Source organism: Zonotrichia leucophrys, chromosome 4A (genome assembly GCF_028769735.1).
Source record: "Zonotrichia leucophrys gambelii isolate GWCS_2022_RI chromosome 4A, RI_Zleu_2.0, whole genome shotgun sequence".
In the NCBI taxonomy this organism is placed as follows: domain Eukaryota; kingdom Metazoa; phylum Chordata; class Aves; order Passeriformes; family Passerellidae; genus Zonotrichia; species Zonotrichia leucophrys.
The window spans coordinates 18,404,660-18,421,800 of NC_088174.1; the positions used below are offsets into that span (position 1 = coordinate 18,404,660).

General features: G+C 43.6%; 1 long non-coding RNA gene across 2 annotated transcripts in view; it reads left to right on the forward strand.

Annotated features, from left to right (window-relative positions):
- The window catches only part of LOC135447667 (uncharacterized), a 63,999-nt gene extending 47,270 nt beyond the window's left edge, over positions 1 to 16,729 (forward strand). For both annotated transcript variants that reach the window (XR_010440230.1, XR_010440229.1), the window contains exons 2-3: positions 9,813 to 9,861; positions 15,500 to 16,729. This is a non-coding gene — a long non-coding RNA (uncharacterized LOC135447667). The remainder of the gene's footprint in view (positions 1 to 9,812; positions 9,862 to 15,499) is intronic.
- The last annotated feature ends 412 nt before the right edge of the window (positions 16,730 to 17,141 follow it).

A 17,141-nucleotide genomic window follows, 5' to 3' on the forward strand; every position in this document is an offset into this window, starting at 1 on the left:
GCTGACTGTGATTGGCCATTAATCAGAAACAACCACATGAGACCAATCCCAGATGCACCTGTTGCATCCCACAGCAGCAGATAATCATTGTTTGCATTTTGTTCCTGAGGCTTCTCAGGAGGAAAAGTCCTAAGGAAAGGGTTTTTCATAAAGGATGTCTGCGACAATGGGATTAACTGTTTATGCAAAACCAGCATGCAGAAAAAGAAACCACCTTTCCTAAGGTACAATCCTACAGGAGGCTCAATCCTTAGTCCTTCTGGACAATTATCCAGCTTTATCACTGCATTGGGATTAAAATTGGTGCAGGGAAAAATGATGGGCCAGCTCAGGAGTGTTTAGGATGATCTTGCATTCCAGCAGTCCTGTAAATCAGGCTGAGGACCATCCTCAGGGGAGGAGAACTCAAGGTCTGCATCCTCTGGATGGGCCATGAGTGAGTTTGGGCTCGTTTGGCTTCCCAGTGGGTTTGTGGCAGGACAGCCTCCCCCAGCCCCAGGCAGCTGCAGTGTGGGATTCTCATTCTCTGCATTTAAAGGGCAGCAGCAAAGCAATCTGTTGTTTGTAGAGAGGAGAGTGATGGTAAAGAAAAGAAAACGCACTCAGGGGAATATCTCCTCCACTCTAAGACGCCACTTGAAAAGCAAGCACGGGGAAGTGTTTGCACAGAGGAGGGAAGGCAGGAGGGTCTGCAGCACTGAGCGTCCCATGGAGCATCCACTCCCAGAGAGGAGATCCTTTGTTGTTAAAACCCCTGAATTCCTGGAGGGATGAGCTCTGACAGGAGGGCTCTGAGCTCTGTGTGCATCCGAGGTGACGTGAGGAGCTTTTCCCTGTCAGCCTGAGCTCAGGGGCCAGGCCAGGTCTCCATCAGCAGATGTTGTTCCGTGCAATAATGGAGTGTTTCAGAGCGAGGAGGGGACATCTGGGGAGGGCATTTGACTTGAGACCAGTTCTGTTCGCAGCAGTTGAGATGATAACGTTCTCTGGCTGGAAATTTTTTTCTTCCTGGTAGCCTGCCAATGAAGTCTAATATTGTCTGCCCCTCTTTTAATAGCTTCCACTAGATATTTCTGGAAAATATGCTCACAAATTTCAATTTTATTGAAGCTGGGATGGATGGAATAGGAATTTAGATTTAGAAATCTTAGCTGAAAACAAAATTAGCTAAATCATCTGAATGTTGAGGAAAAAATTTACTATTTGGAAAAAAAAAAAAGTTTTATCCCATGGAAAGCATTGTGATTGATTCTAAGTGAATTTCTGTCTGTGTGAAATGCTTTGTGGTACCTGCAAGTGGAGGTGGACTATTTGCTGGTTCTGCTGTGAGTAAATAGAGGAAAGGAGAAAATTTGGGGTGAACCCCAAAGTGCTGCTGTGGTTACAAGGACAGGGTGCTTTAAGGAGGAGGCCCCAACCTGGTGACAGCCTCCAGTCTGTGCTCCATTGCTGTTCATCATCTCAATCATAAAATACAGATCACTTACATAGTTATGGGTACTTACAAAGTAGAACTTTTATCTTTTTTTTTTTGTTTTTTTTGAAGTTCTGCCTTTTGGCACACAGCCTCTCTGGCCTTCTGTTCCCCTGATGTGAGATCTTCTCCTGACTGAGGCACCGCTTTCTAGAACAGTGAGTTTCAGAGCTAACTGTGATCCTGTGATCTTATTTTGCTGTAGAAACTCCACTCCCAGCAGTGGAACGACTGCTGGGGGAGATGCACGGTGCAATTCTGACAGCCAGAGCTGCTTTGCTCCTTTTCCTGCTGCAGCATCCCTGCCAAGGCTGAGGCTGGGCAGAGGGAACCCATCCCTGATTGCCTTGTCCTGCTGTGGGGTGGGATGGAGCCATGGGGCACAAGGCTGCTCTTGGACAGAGTCAAGAGGAAATAAACACTTGGTGCAGTCTGAGCAGGAATAAAACAGCGCAGAAACCCCCAGAGCAGGGGCTGGGAGTGCTGAGGGAGCACATGAAACATTTCTCACACCAGAGCATGAGATAATTCTGCAACCCTGGGAGCCCTGAAGAGCAGCTTGATTGAGAGCAAGCCTGGGAATAAGGGAAAACCCTGCAAGGATGCAGTGGGAAGATGGTTGTTTACAAATCTCCTTCATTTCTGATCTCTCTCAGTCATTTTTAATTCTCCCCGTACCAAAATTTATTTGTTCTGTTGCACGTTTTCAAAAAACCTGGCATTTGAGCTTAAAAGCTGTTCTGATCTTTTTAGATGTGCTTGTTTTTAAGAAAAGGTCTAGATGGATTTTTGTCAAAGCTCCAGCCAGTTTGAGCTCCTGTCTGTGTAATAGGTGCTGACTTGTTTGTGTGTACTCTCAGTGAGTATTGCTGTTTAAAATGCCATTTGTGCTTGCTGGTGTTTTTTCTGGAATTATGGGGCTAAATAAATTAAGACTTAAAATACTGTGGATTTTGGTCTACAAAATAATCATCCTGAACTGAAATTTTCCTGTTCATCATTGCTGAATGAATGATGGGTGGACACTGAACACTCCTGTATGTGGAGTAAACAGGAAAATGGAGCCAGAGAGGTTCTGTGGCAGCATTGTGAGTGCCTTTCTCATTTGTTCTGCCCCAAGTGACCCCAAGGGCTGCAGGTCTCCCTTTATCAATTGTTGACACCACCCTGAAAGCTCCAGCCTGAAGAGAACTTTGATGTCCCTGTTTTGATGGTGACCCTAAGCAGTAAACTCTGAATTATATTAGATTACTCTTTGCTCAAAGAGGGGTCAAATGCTGAGCAGAGAGCTCAGGCATTGTGTGAGCAGCCTGGCCGTGGCTCAAAGGAGCCAAACAAGCCAGGAGTGTGTGGTGGTTTTTCATTCTTTGGTGCGCCTATTGCTGATCCCGTAAACGTTGTCAGATATTTTCTTTTCTTGTAGACAATATCAGAGGTGTGTTGGTTCAGTGCAGTGGTTGGTCAGGATGTTTTGAGGATTAGGAAAGGACTGTTCAGGAATTTTCTGCTCTCTGTGGTGTGTTTTTGTATCCCATCACTGGGGACACCTTGTAGCTTCTACAGGGGATGGACTCCAAAGGTGGAATTTCCTTCAAAATGAGGATGAAATCACTGTTCTGTCCCAGCACCTGGATGTGAATTATTCAGCAAAATACATTTTCTGTTGGAAAAATTCCAGTCATTAGGTTCTTCCAGGTCTTGTAAAGTGCTTTAATCACTGGACCAAATCTCCTGCTGGGCCCCAGGGAAAGTGTCAGTAATTACAAGAAGTGGGATGCCTCCTAAAGAGAGTGAGAGCTCTTTGGCTTCATCCTCAGGCACACCAAGGAGAGCTCAGAGAGCCTGGGCAGGATTTAGCCCTCCACTGGAAATAATGAGCTGCAGAAGGGATTCAGTTGGGTCTTTTTCAGTAAAAGCTTTGGGACTCCTTGCCACAGGAGGCTCTGGATGTGAAGAGTTTTCACAGATTCAGAGAGAACTGTGCTCATTCTTGGAAGAAAAATAAACCATTACAGCTCGATACCGAATATTTAGGGTGGTTCTGAGATGCAGCTTGTTGTCTTAGAGGTGAAGACATCCAAAATGTGCCTTGGTCAGTGAGCTAAACAGGGCAGTGGGGCTGTTCTTCCATTCCTGGGGTGTTGGTTTGGGAGAGCATGATAGCAACGTGAGCCTGCCATAACACAGGTGAGAGCCTGCTCTGCAAGATTTACAGCCTGCCTGTGTGGGCTGCAAGGTGTTTCTGCAAAACATTTCTGAGCTATCCAGCTCTTTGTTTCTCATTACATTGGATTCTTGTTTTCTAGTCGACCTTTCTGTTAAGCAAAAATAAAAAAGAAGAGGTGGGGAAGGAAACTCGTGGATGATAAATAATGGTGAGGCTCAGTGAATGTGCAGAAGAGCAACTTTGTAAATCGGGAAATAAATGCAATTTCATTATACTTGCAGTGTGGGAGGGGCAGGGAAAATGTAAGAGTGAGGACAAAGAGAAGCAGGCAATTATTTCTTAGAAAGAGGCATAATAGGAAATGCTGTAATGAGTGCTGAAAATTTCTTTCCCTGCTGAAGTGGCTCACTCACCTTTCCCCATGTGAGGAGTCCTTGGTGTGATAGCAGGACCTGAGCATTTCCCATGTGAGCAGCCCTTGGTGTAACAGCAGAACCGGAGCATTTCCCAAGTGAGGAACCCTCACTGTGATAGCAGGACCTGAGCATTTCCCAGGTGAGGAGCCTTGGTGTGATAGCAGAACCTGAGCATTTCCCATGTGAGGAGTCCTTGGTGTGATAGCAGGACCTGAGCATTTCCCATGTGAGGAACCATCACTGTGACAGCAGAACCTGAGCATTTCCCATGTGAGGAACCCTCACAGTGATAGCAGAACCTGAGCATTTCCCATGTGAGGAACCTTTGGTGTGATAGCAGGACCTGAGCATTTCCCATGTGAGGAACCCTCACTGTGATAGCAGGACCTGAGCATTTCCCATGTGAGGAGCCCTCCCTGGGTGTTGTTTGGCAGCCCTTTGGTGAGTGGGGCACAGTCAGTCCCAGCTGCAATCACAATCACAATTATTACAGTTCTTGCCCCAGCACAGGCGGTGCTCCATCCCCTGGGGCTCAGAGCTCACCCCGAGTGTCTGTAAAACCAAATCACAGCCATTTCATCACCCTGCAAGGATGGCACTGCTCCCTCTGCAGGGTGGGCACACCCCAAATTCACCTTCCTGGGTGGGTACTCCAGCCCCTTTGCATCCTTTTGAGCCATTTCTGCTCATCTGAGCTGTTCCAGCAGTGGGAGAGAACTGCTGGAGGTGTTTGACCCCTTGATCTGCCTCCAGTTCCCCTGCATTGCTCCTCTCCCCCATTCCTCTTCTCTGCTTCCCCATTTCCCATGCTAATATTAGAGATTAAAGCACACCAGGAGAACTTTATTCTCATCCAGAAGAGTTTGTGTTTTGTTGCAGTAATATTGTCATTTGTTGGTAAGGAATGGAATGTTTGATTGTGTTGTTTCCCTTGGTTTAAACTGTGTGTTTATGAACGTTAGTCATGAGCACAGACCAATTTATCTTATGAAAAAAAGGGAAATAAAATCTTGATAAAACCTTCCAGCTTTCAAAGCTCCTTCTGTTCATTGTTTATGTATGGTTCTGCAGCCCTGGATATTTTTAGATTGGTGCTCCCATTGAAACCACAAGTTTTGAAAGTTTAAAGAATGCATTAATACATCTTTATTGAGATCATCTTTGCTCCTACATTGTTCCACTTTCTTTGCATTTACTCCTTTGGCAAACTTAAAACTTTGTGTGTCTTTTGCTCAGCTTAGCATGCTTTTTTTTTTTTGTCTTCAGAGATATAAATTTTGTAATGTAAAGTTTGCAAAAAACAAAACAACCCAAACAATAATTTGACTTGAAATTACTTGGAATATGTACTTTGCTCTTTGCTTGGCTAAACCACATTACAAGAAAGTCCTTTTCTTTACTTCCACTTCAGTGTGCTGTTTGCTCAGAATGCTCTTCTCCAGCTTGGGCAGAGTTTTTCATTTTTATCTCCTCCTCTTCGTTTTCCCCAGGAGCATTGTTAGCTTTCCAAGCCATGATGATTTCCATGAAATGCTATGATCAGTGAAAAATGGCCTGTCCGAGTCTCAGGATGATATCGGAGAACCGTGAGTGTGCATCTCCTGTGATATCAGGAATGTTGTTGTGCATATTAACTGCATTTGTGATACCAGGCAATAGGTGGTGCATTTCCTGTGATATTCAGGAACCTGTGTGTTGTCATTTCTTCCTGTGATATCAGGAACGTTGTGTGCATTTCCTGTGATGTCAGGAACGTTGTGTGTGTGCATTTCCTGTGATGTCAGGAACGTTGTGTGTGTGCATTTCCTGTGATGTCAGGAACGTTGTGTGCATTTCCTGAAGCTGATGTATCAGGAATGCACTCTTGTGATGTCATTTCTGTGTGTGATCACAGGAACCTTGTGTGCATTTCCTGTGATATCAGGAACCTTGTGTGCATTTCCTGTGATATCAGGAACGTTGTGTGCGTTTCCTGGTGAATTGTGCTCAAATCCTGTGCATTTCCTGATGGATCGGATATTGTCATCTATGGAGTTGCCAGTGCCATGTGCGTGTGAAGCCCACCCTGGCGGGTGCTCGTTCCATTTTCCTGGCCACCAAGGGCAGAGAGCAGTCACGTTGAGCGGTGTGAGGAGGCTCCATGCAAGCACATCTGTCCCAGGCTCTTGCTGGGTGCCGCAGCCTCACAATGCATTGGAGTGTTTGCTGCACAAACGCCACGGGCTCTTCTGGGTCACCGAGCAGGGCAGGAGCAATCCCTGCTCTGACCCCGTGTGGGGAAGCGTCAGAAGCTGAACAGATTGGCAGGGCAGGGTCAGAATGCGCTCTAATCCTTGAGGACATCAGATGCTGTTTAGCCAATTCAAAGCAGCTTGACATTGCTTTCACCAGTGACACTTTATTTCTCTGTAATGGCTCTGTCACAAAAGCTAACTGCAGCAGACAGATTTGATAGGAATTTCCTGGAGTCGTTTCTGAAGAGGTGGACAGGGTTTAATTCTAATATATATTGTGCTTTGGTTGGTTCCTACAACAAACTACACGGCTTGCAAGTGGAATAAATCTCTGGCTCTTGCAGTTTTTCCTGAACGCATTACTGGGTCATGAGGGAAGAGATTATGTGCTTTGAAGTGTTGTGGTTTAGTAGTCAAATCACAGAGGTGATAGATAGGCCTCCTGCATTCTATTTTCATAAGTATTATTTGCTATGAATAAAAATCCCATTGCACTGCCTGGCTTCTCTCCTGCGTTCCATGGCACGGAGTGGAAAAGTGGAGCTGCAGAAAGGGAGGGAGGGACCTCAGCAGGCTCCTGGGCCCTCTCCTCATGCAAGATGGAACCAAAGCACAAATAGATGCTGGCAAAACTCTTACTAAAAGATCTCTAATGATAGTAACTTCACACCTTCCCTGAGCAATCTGTTCCAGGGCTGCAATAATGTAATATTTTTAGGCTGGCTTTTCAGCTCCTCTAACCATGAAAACAATGTGGTGGAGTGCAGGAAATGGGTGGATTTTGTATGGAGAAGCATTGGAGTTATTTTTTTCCTAGACAGCACAAATGTTGCTTCTCTTGCCATTTATTGTTATGGTAAAACATCCAACTTACCAGTAGAGTGTGTGTCAATGTGTGTGAATTCATGTATATATATCTATATCTATATATACGTATATGTACATACACTGAAAACCATAACACCATCAACATTATTTAGAAAAAGAACCCTGTTAAAATTGTTAGAGATTTACATCCCTGAAGCTGAAGGACTAGGGAGAGAGAGATTCTATTCCCAGCAGTTCTCTTTGCCAAAATTGGAGCTCGTTAGTTTGTACATCTCGTCTTCACCTTTAGAATGATCTAACACTTCGTGCTGTTGTAGAAAATAAAGAATCTGGCATTTGTGATGTGTTTTGTTCTTCTACTTCTCCTTTCTTATCAACTTCTCAATGGTTTTGCTTTACTTTCATCTGGTTGGTTTTATCAGGCCGAAATTATCTCCTCTAAATAAAATAGAGTTGTATTTACTGTTAAATACTTGTATTAAACTGTGTATACAGTCATTCCATGTAGAGCACACCTATTTGAAGGTGTGTTTTAATGGTATTTCTTTTTTCTCCTGTGTATTTAGAATCTTCTTTATGTAACTCATCAGGGTGAATTCTGTGTTGTAAATCCTAGGCAGAAGTTTCCTTAGATACTGATCAGGCTGGAATTGCAGCTTGAGGTGTGTTTGCTATGAGTGTACCATGAATAAATCTGTATATGAGCTCATGGTACAGTTATCCATATAATTTATTTATAAATTGACCTGGGGAAGTATTGTATATTTTTGGAGTGTACTTGCAGTTGGAGAAGGATCTCAGCTTTTCATGCTGTTCAGCTTGAAATACAGGGTTATTTAGCTCAGGCACTTCAGAGTTTCCTTTAATCTCCTCAAACTACTGTGCCTCCAAAAGCATCATTGACCATCCATCTCCAAAATTGTTCCTCCTGTTAATGGCTGCTGCTTTTTCCCCCTCCCACTTTTTCTCTGTTGTACATTCATTTAGACAGTCTATACTGTGTGACTGGTTTGTCTCCCCTCCCTTTGGAAACAAAGTGGATTTTTGCTTTTCAGTCTTACTGTAAAGATTGAGTGCAACCCTAAACCCTAGGGTTTCAGAGATTAGAGTTCCTAGATTTTTTTAATTATTATTATTTTTTAATCATCTGTAACAGAGCTCTGTAACAGCCTCTCACACTCAGAACCAAGAGAAGAGTGGAAAACATCCTTGTAGTCTTCCTGCTCTCATTATGGAAAATAAGGGTTTTTTCCTGGACTCATTAGTAGACCTGTATCCTCAAACAGTCATTTCCTGTCTCAGGTTATTTTATTTTATAGTTCCATGCTAGGAAAATTGGTTTAAATCCTTGGCTTGCTCAGACGATGTTTAAATTTTAATCTGCAGTGAGTAACAAGTGTGGGACTCCTTTATCTGTCAGCATTTTAGATTATCCAGTGGGAATCTTGTGCAACTTCACAGGAGACCCATCTGTTTTACTGTTTTCTCATTATGCCAATCAAAAAGTCACTTTTACTGGTAAGAAGAGCCAGACATTTTTGGTGGGTTCACAGAAGAAAATGAGCCTCCCCACCCTGTCCCATGAAGAGTTGTTTTAGTTCCAAGAACTTGCAATTTCTGAGCAGAGCCCTCAGTGAGTTACCTTTGAAGTCAGATTTTAATTAGTTGATGTAATAACTATTGACTTTTCTTTAGGGATATGCCAGTATTATTGATATGACAATTAAAAGCAGAAGGATTAGTCTATTAAAGAAGTACTAATTGACTTTGGTCTTACCAGGCTAAACGATTAAGGGCTGATTGGTCAAAATAAAGTGAGCTGTGTCTGTAATTATTGAACTCGGGATTTCACTTCTTCTCCCCCTTTTCTTTTAAATGTTTTTGCCTGACTAATCTGCTGAATTGATAGATAGATATTTTCAAATGGATTTTAATTGAGCAGCAGGAATAGAAATTGCAGAAGGAGTTTGTGTTTATTGTTGGTGCAGCAGTGGAATGTTTGTAGGCAAAGGAGAAAGCTTCCCAGAGATCTGGAAATTGGGAGATCTGGGAATTGTTGCATTTTGATGGTGCTGATTGGCTTAGGCACGTTTTCTAGTAAGATAATTATTCATTGTGCTTCATTTTGTATCTTCATACATTGACTCTGCGATGTAGTGTGGATTCTTCAGTTTGCAAAGTGGATGCAAATCGTGCCTAAAAATGATATTTGTTGGAAGTTGGTTCCTCTTGTCATGATGGAAACTGAATTCCTTTTGCCTGGACACAAATGAGTGCCCAGGATACAAAGCACTCTGTTGGGCAGCTTTCTCTGGATGTTTTCTGCATTGTCCTAGCAAACATCATTTTCTCATTTGAAGTAAAATCTCAAATACTTTGTTTCCAAAAGGCACAAGAGTCATCCCATTATGTTTGGGAAAAAACAGCTTTGAAATCTTGAAAATATATGAAATCCCAAATTGTTATAACAGCAGAAGTTTTGTGACACCAGAATGAGTTAGCACATTTTTCTTCTATGCCATAAAGTTAGAAAAACAATTTTCCCACCAGAGTTAAATTTTAGTTGTGTTGCTGATAGAGAATTGAAATGTTTAACTGCTAAATTGAAATTAAAGTCCTGCTGACAGCTCTTATTTATCACTGGCAATAGTTTTTGTGTACTAAGCATTGCTCTCCCTTCTCCTCCCGTGCAGGTATAAAGGGCACTGATGGAACTTCATAATCAAGATCTAGGAAGACAAGGTAGGACTTGGAGGATATAAATTTATCTTAATGATCTTGTTTTGCTGATTTGGATTCAAATTTTGCTGATTGCTCCGCTGCTTAGAAGGCTCTGGATTTTTCTTGTGAAACTGTACTGTGGTTTTATTTTCTTGAGAAAAGAAGGTTTTAAATTGTCTGCAGATTTTTCTCCTTTCTGACAGTGTGGTACTTGCAGTTTTCACACTCTTGTTTGTGCTGTGTGCTGTAGGACAGTGGATGACTCTGGCTTGCTGGTGTTTGTCACACCAGTCTTAGAGCTTAAGCAGAAATTTATTTTAAAAAACCCAAACCCTTTGCATTTTTCAAAAGTTTCCTTTGGGGTGGCTGGTGCTGCTGTGGTGTATTCAGTGCTGTTTGTATTTTGTGTCCAATGGCTCAGCTCAGGGTCCTTGGAGCAGTGACCCAGGGCAGTGTGAGCGCTGCAGAGTGCCAGCAGTGCTCGCTGTGCTGCTGCCGCCTGCTCAGAGCCCCAGGCCTTTGCTTGGGGGTTTTGTTGTTTTTTCCGTTCTGCGCCGGTTTTCTGTGCTGCATTGTTGCTTGGGGGGTTTTAGTGCCTGTATTGTGCACTTCAGGAGAGCCTGAGGTGCTCCAGGCTGGGCTGGAAGCAAACCCAGCGAGAGGGAGGATGGATGGATGGATGGATGCTGGTGTTGGGGTGAGGAGCTGGGCAGGGGCACGGGGCAGCCAGGAGTGCCTCCAGCTGTGGCCCAGGAGCTCTCTGTGTGCTGGCTGATAACACAGCACAGGAACAGGGAGAGCAGCTGCTGCTCTGCTCTGCTCTGGAACTGCCTCTGCTGCCCCCCAGCAGAACGGCTCCATCCATTGGGGACAGACAGCAGGGACAGCATCTGCTGCTCCATCCTGGGATGGGGACAGACAGCAGGGGCCAAAATCTGCCCCAAACTTGCTGCTCCCTCCAGGGATGGGGACAGGCAGCAGGGACAGCATCTGCCCCAAACCTGCTGCTGAGCCTGGGCATGGGGACAGGGAGCAGGGACAGCATCTGCCCCAAACCTGCTGCTGAGCCTGGGGATGGGGACAGGCAGCAGGGACAGCATCTGCCCTACCCAGGGATGGGGACAGGCAGCAGGGCCAACATCTGCTGCTCCATCCTGGGATGGGGACAGACAGCAGGGGCCAAAATCTGCCCCAAACTTGCTGCTCCCTCCAGGGATGGGAGCGGGGACAGCATCTGCCCCAAACCTGCTGCTGAGCCTGGGGATGGGGACAGGCAGCAGGAACCAAAACCTGCCCTACCCAGGGATGGGGACAGGCAGCAGGGCCAACATCTGCCCCTAAGCTGCTGCTCCACCCAGGGATGGTCTTGGTGTCCCCCTGGGGCTGCAGTCCTGCTGTGACCACCCACAGCACTTCTGGGACTGTGCAGCCCAACATTGCTTTGTGTTTCTGTGGAAATGTTGGTTTGATTTTTTTAAAAGATTTTTTTTAAGCTTTTTGATGTTTACATTCTCCTAGCAAACTTCCTCACACGCTTTCTGTAAGTAACTCATTGTTTTGCATTCTTTAATGGAAGAAGAGAAAGTTGATGGACTGTTGGTTTGTCCAGTGCCATTGGAGAGGTGGCACTGTCACCCTCCAATCCACTGTCACCTTTGGAAATCTATAAATGTTAGATTCAGAAATTGAACTTCCTTTTTCTTCACCTTAAAAGCATCAGTATGTGCACTCATGTTGCTTTGTGTCCTGTAACAACATGGAAAGAACAAAATTATCATCTCTTAGAGAGAGATGGTTTAACTAGCACTGGAGGAACTTGCTCTGAGCGACTGAGCTGAAAGTACATTTCATGCAGGGGGTTTGGGAGGAAGAACAGCTTTGCTAGGGAAGTTCAGGAAGGACTGTGAAGGTGTTGGTGCTGCAGAATACAAAAACATCTGAGTATAAATTGATGTGAAATCCTGTAGTTCTGACCCAAACTTTACCCAGGAAGTAACTTCGTCAAACATTTAGGAAATAAAATATCACAGCATGAAAAGTAGATGTGAAGAGAGGCGAGATCTTGGTGAACTGGATTAAAAATTTATACCCAAGGGTATGTGGCACTTCCAAGCACTGAGGCATCTGAGGAGTTCTACTCAGTTTAGAAGTTATTTTTTCTTTACTCAGTTTAAAAGTGATTTGATTCTTTCTCTGTATGACACTGCAGATGGAGTTGGGGTTCTTGCATTTGTGGAGTGGGAATTTCAGTCTGGAAGGTAAAGGAAAAACCTGGGTCAAATTCTAACCCTGGCAGTCACAGAATTCAGTGATGTTGCAAGGGGTTCCTGGTGCAGCAATGTCTGAGCAATAGAAATATGGCACTACCTTGTTTTTTCAGTCGCCAGTAAAAAAATCACTCATTTCTAACCATAACAATACTCATTTCTTAAAAAATAGAAATACACCTTAGGTTTTCTATTATCCCTTTAGCTGAGCATTTTGTTTTGCTGCAAGCAAATCACCTGAAAAATTACCTGCTGAAATAGAATTTATTTCATTACATACACTCACAAGAGACTACTTTAAAACACACTTGATTTGACAGTCTGAAAACAAAAATTCAAATAGTTATCACAGATGCTGTATTCCTTAGATTATGCACTCCACTTTTTAATTTTCAATGCAGGCCAACGTTCTCCAACTAACCATTTCTAAAATCTTTAAAAGTATTTTTAAAAGAAACAAAAAAAAAGGAGAAAGAAGTCTGAGAATCTTTGCAAAATTCATTGAAGTAGCTCTCTAATTATGTATTCAAGCTGAATTATCTTCTCTTTTTCCCTTCATTACATTCACAGTGAGGAACAACATGTTTCATTTAAATAAAAATCTCCGTGTGGTAAATCAGACTGTATATTTATATAGGACTATCAAAGAAATCTGGGCACTGACTATTCCATCTGTAGGTCAATTATATGTCTTAAAACAGAATACATGGGATAAATAGTGATTTAAATTGACAGTGTCAATCCATCTCTGAAGAAATGGAATAATGTGGTACGTGGGGGGAAAATTATCCACAAATAACAATTGAGAATGGCACCTAGAGCAGATCAACAACTACAGGCAGAACCACAAAAAAATATTGGCTTTGGAAAGTTTGAAAACTCATAATGTTTGGAATGTTTTTAATTAAAATTTAGAGGCAGCTGTTCAGCTATGAGGTGCTGCATAATCCCGTGTTCATTTATCTAAGTGGAAACGAATTAGAAAATTGATATGAGGAAAACCCTTGGAGTGTGAAATTCCCAGAGTTATCTATAAAAAGTTACAGTTCTATCTTTCTGTCTCTCCAATAGCAGCAGAAATTCAGGCAATAATAACAGATTTGTGTGGCTCCTCAGTCCAGCATGGCACAGCCTCAAAGGCTTCTTTGCTCCATTCCAGCAGGTGTTGAATGCGGAATTTCTTTGGGAAAGCATTGAGAGGTCGTGGGTTTGGGAGGTTTCTGTGAGTTGGGAGGACTGGCATGGAATTTGGAAGGGAAAAAGAAGAAAGTTGGCTGCTGATTGCTGCGTGATGAAAGCAAGGTCAGAGTGATTTGCTTGTTTCAGATTTCATTTGGGTCACTAAATATCTCAGCTTTGTCTTCAGAGCTGCTGAACAGGTGCGGGTTTGTACAAATCAGGACACTTGTGGTTATCACCAGTTCCTAAATGTAATGTTTGTTGCCTGTTATTTGATACCATTTGATCTTCATGGTGAAGAGCCAAACCTGGAGCTGACAGGGAAGCTTTTAGTCAATGAGCTATTTTTCTAAAAGTGATTTAAACCTCAGTTGTGAAGTCTCCTGAATGTGGAGCCTGGATGTCTCTGGGAGCCCAGGAATGCTGGGGCAGGGGAGCATTTTCTGCACAGGACTGCATGTCCTGCACCTCCCAGACTTGTCTGGCAAACAGATGGGAAACCTGATTTCCTGTCAGACACCAGTGGAAACGTCCCCTCGCTTCTTTGGCAGGGCTGCTTGGAATCTTTGCTGTTGTGAGACAGAAAGGACAAGAAATAAAGGAAAATATGAAGGGTATTAGAACTGTCCTTATGGGCTGCCTTGAGGAGGATCCTTCCCTCTATCTCTGATCTGAGAGGCCAAGCATCCTCCTGCCTCCTACTCAGGATTTCTTTCTCTTTTTCCCCCTTCTTTTATAATTTTAAAGGTTTTTGTCTGCCTTTTCAACGCAAAGTGGGTCATCTTCAACTGCAAGCTGTTAAGCTTTTGCAATCCAATTTTCAAGAAAATTAACCAGCTCTTTCTTACCCAGATCATATGGGAGCCCATGTAGCCTGAGGATTTCATCTTGGATCTAGTTCTCAAATATTTCTACTCTGGTCTGTAAGATTTTATCTCCTTTGATTACACTTGTCTACTCAGGCTTTTCCCCAGCTTTCAGAAAGTTCCATTTTTTTGTCTTTCCATCTTGTATTCCACTTACTTGACTCTTCTCAAGCTCTTGAGAAGCCCAAGGTCCCTTTGACAACATTGTTTTCCTTAAAATCTACAGGAAAAAAACCTCCTTAGGACCCCTTCTAATCATGCTCCTTTTTGCTAATTAGCTGGTTCTCAGAACATGGTCCTTGTCTCTGCCAATATTGTGATGCCATAAAGTCTCAAAATATTCATCTGTGTGTAATATTAATGTTTTAATATTTAAAGCCATATTTACTTAGCTCCGTATTTTGACAGATTTCTGTAAATTTCGTTACTATGCAACAGGAAAAAAGCAAATTAACAAATGTGGTGCTCTCTGGCCTGGTGTCAGGAGCCTCCCAGTGTTTCTGGATAAATATCTTTAAAATCCCCTCATCTGTGAGCAGGCAGAATGGGAAGGTGCCTGAGCAGGGGCACTGCAGAGGATGCTGCTGAAGGGAGGTTTTGCTGTTCTCCTGAGGATTAAATGCCTCAGGCTGGTGCCAGCACCCCACAGGACATTTGTGCCCGGCCACCCTCCCTGGGCAGCACGGCCAGCAGGGAAAAAGCCAAGCCCTGTGCTGATGCTGAGGTGTCCCAGGCACATTTGCTCATCCCAGGGCAGATCTCTGGGGCCTCAGGCAGCACTGAGCTCCCCAAAGGCCCAGGGGCACCACAAGAACACTTAAATTGCATTCAGGTACCCAAAGCATTGCCCTGGGTGCCTTGTGCAGGATGGACAGAGCGTTTGGAGCAGCCTCTCCTCTCTGTGTGTGCTCTCAGAGCTGGGGCTGTGACCCTGCTGTCCCCACGGGCTGGGCACGGCTCCAGCCCACAGTCTCACTCTGCAGCAGGGTTTGCTCTCAAAATCTTAATTGAGTCCTGCAGGAATTAATTACATTTTCCTTGGAAAGGAAGGAAATGGTAAGATCCAAAACACGTTTGACAAACAGATGAAATGCTGAAGAACTAGGGGGGGGAAAAGTACGAGAAAAGGGGCAATAAGCTTCAATTTAGGAACAGTTTCACATAGATTGAAAGTACATGGAAGCAGTCATCAGTGCCTTCAATTGCTCTTAAATAGTTAATTTAATACAGGACATTACTAACTTTGTATAATGAAAGAAGGTTTTTTACTATGGGTTTGAAAGAAGTTTATCAAGTAAAAATGAGGATCTTTTGCACAATTCTTATTATTTATTTTCCTTTCTCCAGAATTAATTCATGCGGCAGGTATGCATCTCAACACTGGGTGAAATTGTCTCTTTTTATCAATCTGATGAGGTGCTGCCTGGATAATGAGTCTGATTGGATCTTTGTCAACTTTTAACCTCAGCATTTGGGCATTGCCCACTGCTGGACCGGTGCTGGGGATTTTGCTGCTCATTATTTGGAGTTTAACTTCCACCTCAGCAGCCTGCTGTGTCAGATGATGATCAATAGCAAAACCACCCCAAAACTACTGCCTGCTGAAATGAAAGTATCCAGAATGAGAATCAATGAACTTCAAACAGAAATAACTTTCTACAAAACCCTCTTTAGTTACTGCTTCTCTATGCAGTTCCAAAATTTTGAAGAATATCTAGTTATTGCATCAAGATCTCAGGTATTTCTTTGTTTACTCTCCTTATATACCTGAATAGTTGTGGGAAAAGATTTTGACAACAGAATTCAGAGGGTGTGATTAAATATTATTGTAGTGGTTCTCCTGTAGATTGATCTATTTTGATTTATTTGTGGGTTGTACACGCTGGAAGGAGCTCGAAATCCCCCTCTTTTTGTCTGGAATAAAATTGCAGTGAATAGCTGAGGGGTCAGGAGGGAAGTGAAGCACTTCAAGGACAAGTTTAAGGCACATCTTGATTTGTGTGGTGTCAGCTTCACAATGTGGAAAGCTACAGCTGGGGGCTGTCTGCTCTGCAGAGAAAATGTACTCACACTGTCAAAGCCTGTGAACAAAACAGGAATGACACTGGGCAGCACAGGAGGTGCCAGACAAAAGAAAATCCAGTGAGCTCAGGAAATTACACAGGTGGTAGCTCTTTGTACCACCATAATGTGAAAATCTGATTAATTTCACAGCAGATAAGGTGAAAACGTTGATTCTTCATACTGGGACTCAATAGAAAATTCTCTCATCTGTCCTTGCTTGGCTTCTCCCACTGTCGCACAGTTTTGTGCTCTCTGGATATTCATCTCCAGGATTTTGGTCTTGGATTTTGCAGCACAGCTGCTTTTCAAAAAGAAACCGGGACCAAATCCTGCCACCCCTCAGACATCCCTTTAAACATTAATGCACTTGGGTGCACAAGCTCTGGTCTCCCTTGAGCTGAAGGAGCAAACCAAAGCACATGGGTTGATATTTCAGTGGGCTTTCACTCTGCACCCTCCAAAACTTTGGAATGCCCCACGGCCTCTCTCTTTTTCAAATAAAGCCAGAAAGAACTCCTCTGTCTCCTTTTTGGACATAAACCTCTAGTGTTTGTGGATTAATTTTCCTTACAGCATCTTGGAACAGTTGTGGCCCTTTCACTCCCTCCTCCCCAACAGCTGCAGTTTCCACAGAGCCCCTGGCAGTGCCTTCATCCTCATCCTCCTCCTCATCCCATCCCCATCTCTTCCCTGGTGAGGATGAGGGATGGATGTGACCCTGCAGGCTCAGGGTTTGAGGGGTTTGGCTTCCTGTGGGATGGGGCATTGGTGGCTCTGCTGGTCAGAGTGAAGGGAAAATAGAGATACAGCCCAACCCTAATGATTAACCTATTAGAATTAATGAAAAAATGAAGAGAAAAATCACCTTGTTTTGTCTAGAGGGCCATACCAAATGCAGTCTGCTACCCAGAAATCAGAGCTTCTC